This window comes from Macrobrachium nipponense, chromosome 18 (assembly GCF_015104395.2).
Source record: "Macrobrachium nipponense isolate FS-2020 chromosome 18, ASM1510439v2, whole genome shotgun sequence".
Lineage (NCBI taxonomy): Eukaryota > Metazoa > Arthropoda > Malacostraca > Decapoda > Palaemonidae > Macrobrachium > Macrobrachium nipponense.
In genome coordinates, this window is record NC_087211.1 from 75,053,381 (window position 1) to 75,071,173 (window position 17,793).

The following is a 17,793-nucleotide window of genomic DNA, read 5'->3' on the forward strand; positions in this document are numbered from 1 at the left end:
TATATGTGTGTGTGTGTGTGTGTTTTTAATGTCTTTTAATTGCAATGCAACAGTATAATATGAAGACAAAGTCCCATAAAACACTATTTCGAGCACTTCCTTCTGTGCTCCTGATCACTGGTAAAATATAGACATAGAATGTCTTACAAGATTATATATACAAAAAACATATGTAGGTGTGGCCTTTTATCTTCATTTATATATATATATATATATATATATATATATATATATATATATATATATATATATATATATTGTTACAAAATGCCAAGTATCTGGTTACCTTGCATCAAATATTACCTCACCAAAAGCCAAACACCTGAACCCTCATAACACGTTTAAACGACTGAAATACACTAAAGGCAACAGTGATCCCTTAACACTTACCAGTATTGCAGAAAATCAGACTAAGTTCATCAAAACAGGTGTGAGGTAATCTTGTAAGTAATTAAATTAATCAAAGGGCATCACTCCTTCAACAACTTTAAAACTCTAAGTATTTCCCTGATTTCAGAAGTCTAAGTACTTCCCTGGTTCTAAGTCACTTCAATTAAATTGAAGGAAAAGCAATCAATTACCACTCTATGTTTCTACCTAACATGAATATAATCATAATTAAATATATTTATACTGGTGTAAGATAAAGAAAACACTTATAAAAATTTTAAATACAAAAATTTATATTAAATTCAAAATTTATAAGTGAAATTCACAATATCAGGGAAAATTACTGTTACTTGAAAAACAAAGTAAAGTTTAATTAATTCTTGAATCAAATTAAGTAAAATTAAATCAAAATTAATTATCACAAAATTCAAGAAAATTAATTCAATCAAAATTCAAAAGTGTTAGGCAATAATTGAAAATTTGAAATTAATTCACAAGTGCTAAACAACAATAAAACTTGAAAAGAATTCTAAGTAAATGCAAATCAATTCACAAATGTTAAATTTAATTAAATGTGCAATGATAAAGCAATGAAAATAATAAGTCAATTAAATTGTGAATGCAAATGAAAATATAAAACAAAAAGACACACTTCAATAAGAAAATGAATAAGTGCACAAACAATGGAACAGACACAAACACAAAAAATATCAGCAATGTGTAAAAGTGTAAATCTTTTTCATTCAAAACACTGTAACCAACAGTTTTTACCAAACCTTCGTAACAGACAACAGTTCCTATCAATTATTAGTTAAACACAATTCCTATCCGTTATTAGTTAAACACACTCCCTATCCATTATTAGTTGCAACTAATAAAAATATAACACACTTTACCTTTTTGGTATACTACTTCTTTCTTTCTCTTGTACTATTACTTTCACAAAAAAAAACAGGCGCGTTACGAAAGTTTTGTTCAGATTCCACAAAAGAAATAAATAAAAACTAAATAAATTCTAAGAATATTAAATATAGAATTCTCACAAGTTATGAGTGACCAATTTACGTTTACGTTAATATAATCTCGATGTCGAGTGAGAGAGAGAGCGAGAGAGAGAGAGGGAGATCTAACTGCCTCGAGGTTTTAAGATCGAATGAAAATCTCTTCCTTTAGGAAATGACAGAGCAGATGTCTCAAAAAACGTTCTAGGCATGAAAGCTTCTCCCCCGAAAGTTCTGAAATCTGACGCAATCTTACATAAAAAAAGTGCAATACCACGTGGGACTTGACAAAGATATACGCGTACGAGACAAGACTGCTCAACAGATACGTACCCGATTGAAACGGAGGGTAAACGATAATTAAGATTGACATATTTTGACGACAATGCAAGGACTTCGACTCTCTCGCCTATCAAAACGCACTGACAGAGTAGGGAAGCAAACGGATCTCGCAACTCTCTAACTACAGTGTCGACATAAAGTTAAACATTTGCAGCTTTGAAAAGACAAAGATCTCTCTCTTTATGTTATATATATTCTTTTACAAGACGTAATACAAAATCTGAACACACGTTTTAAAAAACATCCTATTTCTAGCTATCTAGGAATCTGAAAAAATGTTACACAATCCACAAGACATTTCAAAGAGGGGAAAACATGCATTTTGAAAGTAGCAATATATAATATACTCCCTCCCCCAGAAGATTTTTTATCACGGTGTTGAATCTACGATTCGCAACGAGATAAACTCATGCAACTACAATGTTTTTGCCACTAAGTGCTGCACTCTTAAGTTATACTGTTGCAGGCACAAAGACCACTGGTCAGTCTTTGATTATGATTTTTTCATTTTCTGGATAAAGTGATAGTGGATTTTTTTTTTTTTTGTGATCAGAAAACACTAATATTTCTTCATTCCTAGGTCTATTCACATACACTTCAAATTTTTCAATGCGGTGATTAAGGCTAAAGTTTCCTTTTCAATTGTCGAATATACTTTCTGATGTTTTTTCAATTTTAGACATGAAGCATACAGGATGGTAGATATTATTTTCATTCTTGAAGTAGACAGCTTCCAACACCACAGTCTGACGCATCAACTTTTGTATCACAAATTTCTTGTCGAAGTCTGGAGCTTGAAGTACTGGTCTTGAAGTTAAAATGGCTTTTACTTCTCAAAGGATTCTGACACTCTGGAGTCCAAATAAAACTTAGCTTTGGACTAGTTAAGTCTGTCAGGGGAGCTACTACGGCTGAGAAATTTGGGGGCAAAAACGACGATAGAACCAGCCCAATGCCTATAAAAAATCTCTGTAGCTGTTTCCTGGTAGTAGGTGGGGTAGCCTTACGGATACCTTCTACATTAGCATTTACTGGGTCAAGAAGCCTTTTCCCAACTTCAAACCCAAGATACTGTACAGAGGCCTTTCCAAAACTCACTCTTCTCTAGGTTGACTGTTAATCCTGCTTCTTGTAGTTTCTTGAAAACTTTCTTCAGATCTTCATTATGTTCTTCCCACGTTGTAGAGTAAATCACGATGTCATCTAGGTATACACCTTACTCCTTCTATTGATCCTAACAGTTGATCCATTCACTCGTTGAAAGTTGCGGGTGCATTCATCAGACCAAACGGCAGAACAGTGTACTGATATTTATCCAAAAGAGTAATAAAAAGCTGACAGCAGCTTCGGGGGGCTTCTCACTAAGGGAATTTGATAATATCCTTTCAACAATCTATCTTGGAAACAAACTTGGCTTGGCCCAATATTATCAAGTAACTGATCTATAAGAGGCAAAGGATAATTATCAGCCACTGATAGAATCAGCTTCCTATAATCAGTACACATCCTAAATGAACCATCTGGTTCTTCACTAACACACATGGAGAACTGAAGTTTGACTTGAACTGGGTTCTGCTAATCCATGTTGCAGCAAATACTCAACTTCTTTCTTCAAAACATCTCGATGATACGGTGATAAGCGATAGGCTCTTTGCTTGAAAGGTTTTCCATCTTCTTGAATCTTGATTTCATGCTTAGTCAGATCAGTACGTTCTAGCACATCTGAAAAAATTTCTTGGAAAATCTAATTACGTCACTTAAGTCTTCACCTTGTTCAACACTCAGATGTTCCAGTTTACCTCCAAATTTTCCAAAATTGAAGAATTATTCCAATCTTGCTTGCAGCTCCCAATTCGTAGCCATCATCGTCTTCTGTAGATAAAGTTGTCTGGGTACTGACACAGTTTCAGTTTTAGTTTCTGAGAACTAAGGTTTTCAAGGGGAGGGTTCACATGTATCTTCCTTTGTCTTCTTCTTTCTGGTGTTTCAATCACATAAGTTCGGAGATCACTTAACTTCTGAATTATCTTGTAAGGACCTTGAAATTATTAGTGAGGGTAAATCTCTTGACAGGTTAAGAACACTAACACTTGTTGACCAACACTAAAACTTCTTAGCTTAGTCTTAGCATCAAATCTCCTTTCCATTTTTCTCTTGACTCATTTTCAAGTTTTCTAAAGAGAATTTTAATAAATCTCTTTCAACCTCTTCCTTAAGTTCTTCACATACTCTGCTTGGCTTCCTCTTGATTTTCTTCCCAAATTTTCTGCAAGAATCTTCAACGGTCCTCTAACTTCTCTTCCAAAAATCATCTCATTAGGTGAACATCCATACTTTCTTGATAAGCATTCCTAACCTCAAACAACATTAATGGTAAACCAACATCCCATTCTCTTCCTGACTCAGAACAATACTTTGTCAGCATACTTTTCAATGTTTCCTGGTGGAACCTTTCCAAGGCACCTTGAGTTTTCTGGATGATAAGCGGTTGATAAACTGTTGTTTCACTCCTAACAAATTTCATCACATCATGGAAAACAACTTTGAAGTAAAGTTTGTTCCTCTGTCACTTGTACTATTTCTGGTATTCCAAACTTTTGAGAAAAAACTCCACAAGTTTTTAGCAACTATCTTGGCCCAGATATGTTTCTAACAGGGATTGCTTCTGGATACCTTGTCACAGGACATTAATGTCAAAAACAAATACTCATTTCCTTCTTTGTCTTCGGCATGGTCCAACCATGTCTATGATCACTTTGCTAAAGGGGTCTTCTCCTCTAACTTCTATAGTTGTTAGGGGGCTTTCTTGATGGTTTTCATTCGGTTTTCCAGCTATCTGGGCAGGTATGACACTCACGACAAAAACCTGCTAACATCTCTGAAGTCCAGGCCAGAAAAATATTTTCATGATCTTCTCCACAGTCTTCCTGATTCCCATATGTCCAGACTCATGAGCTACTTGCAATCACTTGCTTTCTCAATGGATATTTGGAATCTTTATTTTGATATTCGCCCCATTCAGCATCTCCTGGGATATCTGTAGGTCTATACTTCCTCATCAGCAAACCTTCCTTCAGATAGAACAGGTAGAGTTTGTTGCATCTCTTCTCGATCAACAACTCTGAAGCAACCAAATCAGTTAACGATGCATCCTTCTTCTGCAAGTCCATCAGCTTCTCTCTTGTCACTTGACCAACTTCAAGAGTTGAATTCTCAATATCTGCTAACTCAGCTCTGTAGTTTCACTACTGTCTTCAGCAACCCACTTTGACTACTCGAAGTCTCTTCAGGACATCGGGTTCTTCTTCTTCGTCGTCGTCTTCTCATCTTCTTGGGAAATCTCTTCTGGTCAGCACTATGGGAAACTTCACTTCCCTGGAATAATTCTTCTAAGCACAAAGATCCTTCACTTGATCCTTCTTGGTGTGTAAATCTCATTTTTCTTCACTTACAGTCCGTAGTCCTCTTCATACTTCTGGTAGTTACAAAAACCTAGGAAAACAGGTAGGGGTATTCTTCTCCAAAATCTCTGTAGGACTAATCCCTTCAATGGTTTGTCTGTCACTACAGGACAAGGAATAAATGGCACACCACCAACTTCATTCCCAACAGAACATGTAAATACCTTCCACAGTAGTGAGTCCTTTACAGCAAAATCAACATTCCCTGTCACCAATTCACATGACAGGTGTAAGCGGCATATAGGAGATACTTCCTCTCCTCCTATACCCTTCAAAATAACTGAATCTCCTGTGAGGCTCTTCTTCAAACTGAGGGTGAGACCACGTACTACACACTATGGTTACTCCCTACGATCACGTAATATCTTGACTGGTACCTGCATACTTCCTTCTTGAGTGACGCATACCCTCATAGATATATGGCTTAAAAGCCTCCACTGTTAGCCCACTCCACCTGCTTGAGGTAACATTTCCACTGGTTGCTAAACAGTTCAGCTTGTTAGTTTCATTCTTCTCTGGAGTCTGATTCTTTCCCCACACTGCTCTTCGTAGTTTTTTTGTTTCACAACTTGACTAACTGGGTTTTGACTGCTGTTGATTCCGTAACACTCTTGACTGTATGTCCTACTCTTCCACACTTGAAAACAGACAACATTAGGTTTCTGTAACTGTCTGAAAAAACTGGATGAGGATTTCACATTAATTTGCTGAGCTGTATTACCTTGTGTACTCTTAGAGTATCACTTGAAGGGTTCCCATTAAATTTGTTCCTGTTATTTGGATAAGACTTAACACCTGGGGCGTGTTGATCTGGTACTTACATTGTAATTACGTTTTGCTACTGATTATATTGTAATCTTCACTAAGTGTAGCGGCTTGTCAGTTTCTTCACTTCTCTCTCTCTTAAATAAGCTCTTATATGTTCAGGAATTCCCTTAAGATACTGTTCAAGAACAAGTAACTCTTCTAACTCATCAAAAGTTTTAACTTTAGCAGCTTCTACCCAACGTTTGAAAGAAACCTTCTCACCTTGTAAGCATAATCTAAGAATGTTCCTTTCTCATCCTTTTCTTAAATTTCTGAATCTCTCATTGTAGTACTCTGGGGTCATCTGGTAAACTTGTACCACACTGTGTTTTAAAGTACCTTGTAGTCTTTACATGATCAGCTGTTAAAGGCTAGATAAGCACTTCCTCCTTTACCAATTAAGACACTTTGTAGCAAAACCCCCCCCCTGACCATTTATCTCTGGCCATCCCATACCTGAAGCCACTTTCTCAAAGTGATCAAAAAACCTCATCTGAGCTTCTTCAGTAAACTTAGGGATTAACTTCTGTACTCCTCACTACATCAAGTACGGGTCTTGATTACCTTGGTTAGGGTTTAGACGGTGTTACAGGAATGTGGATAGCTCTTATTAATTCCGAATTTCCCTTCATGTCTTGCAATTTCTCTTTCCTCTTTTATTCTTTCTCTTCCTCTTCTGCTGCTTTTCTTCTTCCTCTTTTCTCTTCTTTCTTGTTTTCCCTGTCTATTCTTTCTCTTTCAGCTTGCATTCTCTATCTCTTTCACCAAGCATTTTTAGCTTTAATCAAATTCTCTTCTGCTTCAATGCGTCTAAGCTCTAACTCTGCATCACTTTTCTCTTTCTTTTCTGCTTGCTTGATTTATGAAGATCAGCACGTGCTACATTCAACAAAACTCTTGAGCCAATTCTAACTCATCTTCATCAGTTATTCTACCAGAGTTTATTCAATGATTCCATAGCAATACATCTTATTTGTGGCCTTTACCATACTAGTAGACACATAACCACCACATGCTTCTGCTAAAGCGCTCACTGTGCTCTAGACAGATGGTTTCAGACAAAACTTGGACGGAAGGAGCTGCTAAAAATTCTGAAACATTGAAAACTGAGCCATTTTCCGTCTAAGTTATCAATTTACAATTCAATACAAATAAATGCAAAACAAAATTTATAGGTCACTCTCCTAACAAAATATAAATTCTAAACACCACCCGTATATTCTAGAGTGATAATGGAAATCTGATCTGCCCGGGTCTCTATGGGGCACCATTAAAACAATGTTACGAAGTGCCAAGTATCTGGTTACCTGCATCAAATATTACCTCACCAAAAGCCAAACACCTGACCCTCATAACACGTTTAAACGACTGAAATACACTAAAGGCAACAGTGATCCCTTAACTTACCAGTATTGCAGAAAAGAAAATCAGACTAAGTTCATCAAACAGTGTGAGGTAATCTTGTAAGTAATTAAATTAATCAAAGGCATCAACTCCTTCAAACAACTTTAAAACTCTAAGTATTTCCCTGATTTCAGAAGTCTAAGTACTTCCCTGGTTCTAAGTCATTCAATTAAATTGAAGGAAAGCAAAATCAATTACCCACTCTATGTTTCTACCTAACATGAATATAATACATAATTAAAATATATTTTATATGGTGTAAGATAAAGAAAACACTTATAAAAATTTTAAATTTTACAAAAATTTATTATTAAATTCAAAATTTATAAGTGAAATTCACAATATCAGGGAAAAATTACTGTTACTTGAAAACAAAGTAAAGTTTAATTAATTCTTGAAATAACAAAAATTAGTAAAATTAAAATCAAAATTTAATTTATCACAAAATTCAAGAAAATTAATTCAATCAAAATTCAAAAAAGTGTTAGGCAATAATTGAAAATTGAAATTAAATCACAAGTGCTAAACACAAAAAATAAAACTTGAAAAGAATTCTAAGTAAATGCAAATCAATTCACAAGTGTTAAATTTAATTAAAGTGCAATGATAAAGCAATGAAAATAACTAAGTCAATTAAATTGTGAATGCAATGAAAATATAAAACAAAAAGACCACACTTCATAGAAAATGAATAAGTGCACAAACAATTGGAAAAACAGACACAAACACAAAAAATATCAGCAATGTGTAAAAGTGTAAATCTTTTTCATCAAAAACACTGTAACCAACAGTTTTTACCAAACCTTCGTAACAGACAACAGTTCCTATCAATTATTAGTTTTAAAACACAATTCCTATCCGTTATTAGTTAAACACACTCCCTATCCATTATTAGTTGAAACAATAATAAAAATATACACACTTTACCTTTTTTTGGTATACCAACTTCTTTTCTTTCTCTTGTATATTACACTTTCACAAAAAAAAAACCAGGCGCCGTTACGAAATGTGTTTGGTTCAGATTCCACAAAAGAAATTAAATAAACTAAATAAAAATCTAAGAAATATTAAATAAAATAGAATTCTCACAAGTTAAGAGTGACCAAATTACGTTTACGTTAATATAAATCTCGGATGTCGAGTGAGAGAGAGAGAGCGAGCGAGAGAGAGGGAGATCTAACTGCCTCGAGGTCTTAAGATCGAATGAAAATCTCTTCCTTTATGGAAATGACAGAGCAGATGTCTCAAAACGTTCTAGGCATGAAAGCTTCTCGAAAGTTCTGAAATCTGACGCAATCTTACATAAAAAAAAGTGCAATACCCACGTGGGACTTGACAAAGATATACGCGTACGAGACAAGACTGCTCAACAGATACGTACCCGATTGAAAACGGAGGTAAACGATAATAAGATTGACATATTTTGACGACAATGCAAGGACTCGACTCTCTCGTATCAAACGCGCGACAGAGTAGGGAAGCAAAACGGATCTCGCAGGACTCTCTAAAACTACAGTGTTCGACATAAAAGTTAAAACATTTGCAGCTTTGGAAAAGACAAAGATCTCTCTCTTTATGTTATATATATATTCTTTTACAAGACGTGATGCAAAAAAATCTGAAACACACATTTTAAAAACACATCCTATTCTAAGTATCTAGAATCTGAAAAAATGTTACACAATCCACAAGACATTTCAAAGAGGGGAAAACATGCATTTTGAAAGTAGCAATATATAATATATATATATATATATATATATATATATATATATATATATATATCCTTAAAAATCACAGTAGATGCACGTGACTTCATTTTATAAGCGAAATACCACAGGGAAATGACAGGCTAAAGGTCGGTACCAAGCGCTGTCTCCTGTTTAACGCAGGCATCGTCAGGGCACGATATGTATGTATGTATATATATATCTATACTATATATATATATATATATATCTATATATTATATATTCTCATCCAGATCAAGGGCAGGAATTCAGAAGCAGAAGGACAGTATCCATTTATTCCAAGCTTTCGTGACTATGAATCACGAAAGCTTGGAATAAATGGATGCTGTGTCTTCTGCTTCTGAATTCTTGATGTGCGCTAAGTTCGCCCTTACTCCTTGGTTATATATTATTATTATATATAATATATAATATATATATATAATCTATATATATATATATATATATATATATATATATATATATAACACTGACTGCGTAAACAGGAGAAAGTGCTTGGTACTAACCTTCTGCTTGTCATTTCCCTGTGGTATTCACGTATATTATATATATATATGTATAACAGAATCACGAAAGTTAGGAACGTGATAAATCCATAAATAAAGATAAATGCCACGAAGGAAAAAATAAATAAATGAAGGAGTCTGCGAGATCTTTCGGCTGACAAGCCCTTTACTGAAGCAGCTACTGACAAAAATACGAGGAAAGACAATACAAGAAGGTTCGTATAACTGACAGATAGGGATTATAAAAGGATTAGTGCCTAGAATCCGACACACCCTGGAAGATAAGAAACCTTCCCAAACAAGCATAAACAAAGGGTGCAATTAAAGGTTTAAGACAATCATCTTAGATACAATCTCCAGACAATTAAAGGATTATAGGTGACAGCTATACGGAACCTGGTAGACAAAAACCATATTCACAAAAAATGAACAGACATACATTACAATAAAAATTTTTTAATAACAAATCTAAGGCAACTGATTTTTATTTAAGTCAGTAATTATATATTTGAGGTCATTCTTAAACATGTTACAGATACAAGGGTCTAATGAAAAAGGCCACGACTAACATTGAAATTACAATGAAAAGTAAGGTTGTATTAAAGCAGATTCTAAAAGATTTCGTGATAAGACATCTCTTGACCGTGCAATTACTGAACTGTCAATCCAATTAATTCGGTGGTTGTTTTCACACTTAAATGAATAAATAATGCATTAGATTTTTGCCCAGTTTTTTACAGAGTATTTATGCTGGCTTAGCCTTACTTCTAAGCCCTTGCTCGACTGTCCGAGGTAGAATGAGGACAATCCATACATGGAATTTATATATTATGTTGTTGCTTTCTCTGGGGCCATTTTTTATTAACATTCTTTTTAGTGTGTTATTATAGGAAGAAACAAGGTTGACATTAAAAACAAAGCTTTTAACAATGGTTTAATGGTTTCAAATCCGTTAAAAAAGTCAAACTGGAGAATGTTCTTAAGAATTTTCTTTCATGTGTGTTGTTTTCAGTATAAAACTTTTTGTGGGCTTTATTATAACAAATGTCTAATATATGTGAAGGATAGCATAAATCTTTCCCTATTTTTTCTTATGTATTCAATTTCTTGATCCAAAATAATGTGGACTGACAATTCGTAATGCTCGTAAAAACATAGAGGAAAAATTGATATTTTTTATATTAAGATGGTGGCCTGAGAAGAAATGAACAAATAAGTTAAGTTGGTTAGTCGGTTTCCTATAAATACTGAATTTACATTGAAATGGTTCTCTATGTATCAAAACGTCTAAGAAAGGGAGGCAATTGTCTTTTTCTAATTCTAGAGTAAACTTAATCGATGGTACCTGGTTATTTAAGTTAGAGAGTAAATCATTTACATCAATACCGACAGGAAGAACAGCTAAACAATCATCAACGTAACGATACCACTTTACGGAATATGAATGATATAGGTAAGTAGCGTTTTTCGAAGAATTCCATATACAGGTTTGAGGAGCAATGGTGATAAAGGATTTCCCATTGCCATGCCAAAAATTTGTTGATAAAATTCACCATTGAATATAAAAACTTACAATCACAAATGCACAAACTCGTGAGTGAAATAATGTGACTTATAGGTAGAGGTAATTCATGCTGAGTTAGGTTTTTTTGAATTGCCCTAAAAAAGATATTCTAAAATAGAGTCATAGGGACTTTAGTAAAAAGAGAACATACGTCAAAACTAACGAATCTATCAGTAGGGCAAAGAGCAATTTTGTATAATTTATCAACTAAATCTAGAGAATTATATATATGAGAATCGGAGGAGATGGTTCCAAGTAACGGGGACAAGATCTTAGTGATATATTTCGAGAGTTTATATGAAATTGAACCAACAGTACTGATAATAGGCCGCATAGGGTTATTTTCTTTGTGCGTTTTGACTAATCCAATATAAGTAAGGTAGCGAAGGAGAATTGACTGACAATTTGCCTAGTAGTTCTGTTTTACTTTAAGGATACTTTTCACTATGCTATTGAAGTTTTTTATGACTTGATCAAGAGGGTATTTTTTGTTAGTTTTTTATAAGTACATCATCATCCAGTAGGGCTTGCATACGTGATATGTAGTCAGCTTTATCTAAAATTACTATACTATTTGACTTATCAGCTTTTGTGATGTGGATAGTATTGTCCTTTTAAGATCGGTCAAACTTTTCTTATAGCGAGCAGGGAAGTTACTTTCATGCTTAACATTGGCAGCTCCGTAAACAATACCTTTAATCATGTCGACATGATTTTGAGGAAGATCACAATATTTTTCAAATTTACTTAGGGATGACCCAATCATTAGAGCCGAAGGTCTACTTGTTGCAAAGAAAGATAAACCATATCCAAGCGCACTCACAACATTTTCACTTATTTGTTTACTAGATAAGTTAACAACACAATCTTGACGTGCACAATTAGTCCAATCACTGCTATCAATAAGATTTTTTAGTTTTCTGTCGAGTTTCCTTTTCAGGGCATCTGTAAGTCCTACGTAGTTTTTCGTAAATTTCCCGTCGCAGCGAGTCCTTCCAATCAGCCGGGATAGAATGATTGAAAGAGATCCTTGTTCTTTCCAGTTCCTTGAATTTTTCTTTCTCTTCTTGCTTGGCGGCTGCTATGTGCTGTTTCAACATCATGGCACTAATTCATTGAATGGGTGATTGTCATATCTTCTTAGACGGCGTGGCAGCAAGGATTTAGGGAGCACTTGTTCAGAAAGGCACTTCTTCAGGAACTTAAGACGAATTCTGGTTGAATGTGCAGCCACAAGAGACTTGGAGAAGGTAGTGACAACACATCTCAAAAGAGGAAACAGGATAGCGAAAGTAACGTGGCCCTCATTATGTATAACAGAATCACGAAAGTTGTAGGAACGTGATAATCCATAAATAAAGATAAATGCCAACGAAGGAAAAATAAACGAAGGGAGTCTGCGAGATCTTTCGGCTGACAAGCCCTTTACTGAAGCAGCTACTGACAAAAATACGAGGAAAGACAATACAAGAAGGTTCGTATAACTGACAGATAGGGATTATAAAAGGATTAGTGCCTAGAATCCGACACACCTGGAAGATAAGAAACCTTCCCAAACAAGCATAAAAAAAAAGGGTGCAATTAAAGGTTTAAGACAATCATCTCAGATACAATCTCCAGACAATTAAAGGATTATAGGTGACAGCTATACGGAACCTGGTAGACAAAACCATATTCACAAAAAATGACAGACATCATTACAATAAAAATTTTTTTAATAACTCTAAGGCAACTGATTTTTATTTAAGTCAGTAATTATATATTTGAGGTCATTCTTAAACATGTTACAGATACAAGGGTCTAAATGAAAAAGGCCACGACTTTATGCTATCCTTCACATATATTAGACATTTGTTATAATAAAGCCCACAAAAAGTTTTATACTGAAAATTAAAACAAAACACACAGAAAGAAAATTCTAAGAACATTCTCAGTTTGCCTTATTTTAACGGATTTGAAACATTAAACCAGTGTTAAAAGCTTTTAATGTCAACCTTGTTTCTTCCTATAATAAACACACTAAAAAGAATGTTAATAAAAAATGGCCCCAGAGAAAGCAACAACATAATATATAAAATTCCATGTATGGATTGTCCCTCATTCTACCTCGGACAGTCGAGCAAGGGCTTAGAAAAGTAAGGCTAAGCCAGCAATAAATACTCTGTAAAAACTGGGCAAAAAATCTAATGCATTATTTATTCATTTAGTGAAAACAACCACCGAATTAATTGATTGAAAGTTCAGTAATTGCACGGTCAAGAGATGTCTTATCACGAAATCTTTTAGAATCTGCTTTAATACAACTTACTTTTCATTGTAATTTCAATGTTAGTCGTGGCCTTTTTCATTTAGACCCTTGTATCTGTAACATGTTAAGAATGACCTCAAATATAAATTACTACTTAAATAAAATCAGTTGCCTTAGAGTTATTAAAAAAATTTTTATTGTAATGTATGTCTGTCATTTTTTGTGAATATGTTTTTGTCTACCAGGTTCCGTATAGCTGTCACCTATAATCCTTTAATTGTCTGGAGATTGTATCTAAGATGATTGTCTTAAACCTTTAATTGCACCCTTTGTTTATGCTTGTTTGGGAAGGTTTCTTATCTTCCAGGTGTGTCGGATTCTAGGCACTAATCCTTTTATAATCCCTATCTGTCAGTTATACGAACCTTCTTGTATTGTCTTTCCCTCGTATTTTTGTCAGTAGCTGCTTCAGTAAAGGGCTTGTCAGCCGAAAGATCTCGCAGACTCCTTCGTTTATTTTTCCTTCGTGGCATTTATCTTATTATTTATTATATATATATATATATATATATATATATATATATATTATATATATATTTATACATATTTGTGTGTCTTTTATTTTACTTCCACAACTTCTTTGTAAATTTTTAAACACTCTTATCACTACAAAGCTACATCGAAGAGTGGAAATAGAAATGAGGTACTTTGTTTCACCATCCATGGGATGATTCGACTCCAGCCACGAGAATTTCCAGAGAAACAGCCCACTGACTGACACACACTGTTACTGGGACGAATTCAAGTCCGGTTTAGCTCATCATGAGATACCAGCTCTTTCAACTTTTTCTCACAAGTCGTCTTCAGGGTACTTAACAGTTTTAAGAAAATAACTGAAACAAGAAAGCAGTACAGGATCATAGATAACAATAAAAACACGTTAACAAACTATTTAAGTATGCAAAAAACATTCTTCAAAACAAAAACAGTTGAAATATGCAGCTACTCCAAAGCACAATACAAAATTATCTGTTAGTAGAATATCTGACAGCTCTTTTTATTTGTGAATCATTAAGTATAAAATTTTTCAACAATTCGTCCTCCTTAAAAAGATCACCCTGAAGTTTTACTTAAAGAATAATGAGGCATCCTTCAACTAACGATCTGTCATGCTCTGACGATCTTTTAAAAACTACGCCAGTCCAGTCCATAGGGTGTTCAAAGTCTCTCGATCTATATCCAACGTTTACATTATATTCATACTTTGTGACTCTTGCGTAGTGCCTTACCCGGTTGTCCAGTGCAAGGTAAATCACAAATTGAGCAATTAATTTTGTACAACCCTCCTATTGGTAATATTGGTTTACCGCAAAACAATGAATTCTTGATGGACGTATTATTACTAAAAGCAGTATTGATTTTCAGACACTTTAAGCTATTATTAATCGTTAAAATTTCACAGCGGTATGAAAAAACTTAAATATTTTCACTGTCAAAAATATTTGACCTTTCATACGATATATTTCTTTTCTTTTTGCACTCTCGTAAGAATGTACCGGTGTCTATTCTGGTTCCTGGTTGGTGTAACTGTAGACTCCGGCCGCATGACTCTTATCTCCTCTCCTCTCTTGCCTTTGGTTAACAAGCCGTCTATATAAGTCATTTATTTATTCATTGGTTCTTCCTACTTCTTCATTTGCCTCGTTTTCTATATCTAGCAAGTCATCGTCCAATTTTCAATATGAGTAATTTTTTTTCACATGTCTGATTTTCAAGTTCCCAGGAACATAGCCAGTCTAATGAGGTCATTAGCACAAATCTTTCAGGTATTTACTCTTTAACCTGAAGTAGAGTATATCCAGAGTGAGGTGAAAACCAAATTTGCCTGTTCATTTAGCCAGTTACGTAAGTGCCTCCCTTCCATCAGATCAGTTCTCTTCTCTATTTTCCAGTTCTGTGTCATTTCTGCCAAACTGACCACTGCCTCTGTCTCTCACACAGTTGATTATTATATTTTCCTGTGACACTCCTTTATCCCCTTTTGCGATAAGTGTAAGAATGTAACGTATACTCTGTTTTTTTCCATCTGTCCATCTGCCTGTGGTGGTCGCGCATGGTAACACTGCGTCCCAGGCTTTAAATAGTTACGCTATGTGTGAGTTTTAGGTAAATAAAAGGATATCTTGGTGTACATTTGTACCTGAAAAGTGTTTCAATAATTTAATGTATGCAAATTACACCGTTAATCTTCGAAATAGGATATTATTTAAAGCCCGGGATGCAGTGTTACCATGCGCAAACACCACAGGCGGATGGACAGATGGAAAAAAAAAACAAAGTATAGTAACCCAAATCGCCCCAGGACAAATCTAAACATTTCTCAGTTTCTTAATTTTCCTTCGTCCTTTCTCAACAACGGCCTTCGATGCTCGATCCATGTACGTAAGTCACAGACATCCTCATTGTAGTTGGTATGGCATTAGCGTTCCACCTCGATGGTCGCGGGTTCGATTCTCGGCCATTCCGTTGAGGAGTGAGAGATGTGTATTTCTGGTGATAGAAGTTCACTCTCGACGTGGTTCGGAAGTCACGTAAAGCCGTTGGTCCCGTTCCGTTGCTGAATAACCACTGGTTCCATGCAACGTAAAAGCACCATACAAACAAACAAACAAAATTGTGCTATCTTGCGAGCTATTGTGTTGAAATTGCGTAATTTTGCGTGTAATTGTTGGAATTGTGCTATCTTGCATGTAACTGCGTTGAAATTGGGCTATCTTGTTTGTTATTGTGTTGAAACTGTGTTATCTTGCATGTATTTGTTGAAATTGTGTTATCTTCTGTGTAATTGTTGAAATTGTGCTATCTTGCACGTTATTGTGTTGAAATTGTGCTATCTTGCGTGTTTTTGTGTTGAAATTGTGTTGTTTTGCATGTTATTGTATTGAAATTGTGTTATCTTGTACGTAATAGTGCTGAAATTGTGTTATCTTTCGTGTAATTGTTGAAATTGTGCTATCTTTCGTGTAATTGTTGAAATTGTGCTATCTTGCATGAAATTGTGTTAAAATTGTGTTATTTTGCGTGTTATTGTATTGAAATTTAGTTATCTTGCGTGTAAGTGTTGAAATTGTGCTATCTTTCCTGTATTGTATTGAAATTGTGGTATCTTGTATGTAACTGTGTTGAAACTAATTGTGCCAGCTTGAGTGTAATTGTGTTGGAAATTGTGTTATCTTGCATTTAATTGTGTGGGAAATTGTGGTATCTTGTATGCAATGTGTTGAAAATGTGTTATTTTGGCATCTAATTGTGTTGGAAATTGTGTTATCTTGCGTGTAATTGTTGAAATTGTGCTATTTTGTGTGTAAGTGTGTAGAAAATGTGTTATCTTGCATGTAATTGTGTTTGAACTGCGTTATCTTGAATATAATTGTGTTAAAATTGTGTTGGGTATAATTGTGTTAAATACTGTGTAATCAGTGTGCACCTTCGAAGGATCTGCCAACTTGTGTTAGGCTACTGAACGTCCTTGAACCTTCTCGTGGAATCATAGGAATAGGAATGGCCAGGAATTGTGATAAAGATCTTTAAACAAAAGCAAAAATGAAAATAAAATAATCATGTTAAAAAAAAAAAAAAAAAAGATTCAGATGAGCGGTGAGAAATAAAATCAGTGCAAATGAGAAAATCGTGTTTTTCATTGGATGCCGTAGATGAAATGAAAAGAAAAATAGAGAAATTATAGTTTGCAAAGAAAGGAAGAAAATTTTGGAGCAAAAAAAACTCAGTCAATCACTCAGTCTATATTGGTTAGCGGAGCTGTCAATCGTAATTAATGGAAGGTGAAATAAAAATAACTGTCAAAAATTAAAATTCTTTTTGTATATCAAACTAAATTAGTGGAAAATAAATTTTCTTTCTTGCTTGATGGCTAAATTCTCTCTCTCTCTCTCTCTCTCTCTCTCTCTCTCTCTCTCTCTCTCTCTCTCTCTCTCTCTTAGTTGTATTTCCGCTTTCGATAGTACGTATTAGTTCCTATTGATGATTTCCTTTCTTTTCCGTTCCTTTTCTTCGTTAGGTATTATTTTCTACTATATCCTTTCCAACTGGCGATTCTTCATTACATTGACTTCTTTTGCAGAACAATTTCTCTCTCTCTCTCTCTCTCTCTCTCTCTCTCTCTCTCTCTCTCTCTCTCTCTCTCTCTCTCTCTCTCTCTCTCTCTCGTATTGTAATAATGATAGTTAACGATTTTTTTGTTGAAGTCAATACACTTACATTCAATGTGACGCAGAGGACAGCACTCCAAATTTTTTCTA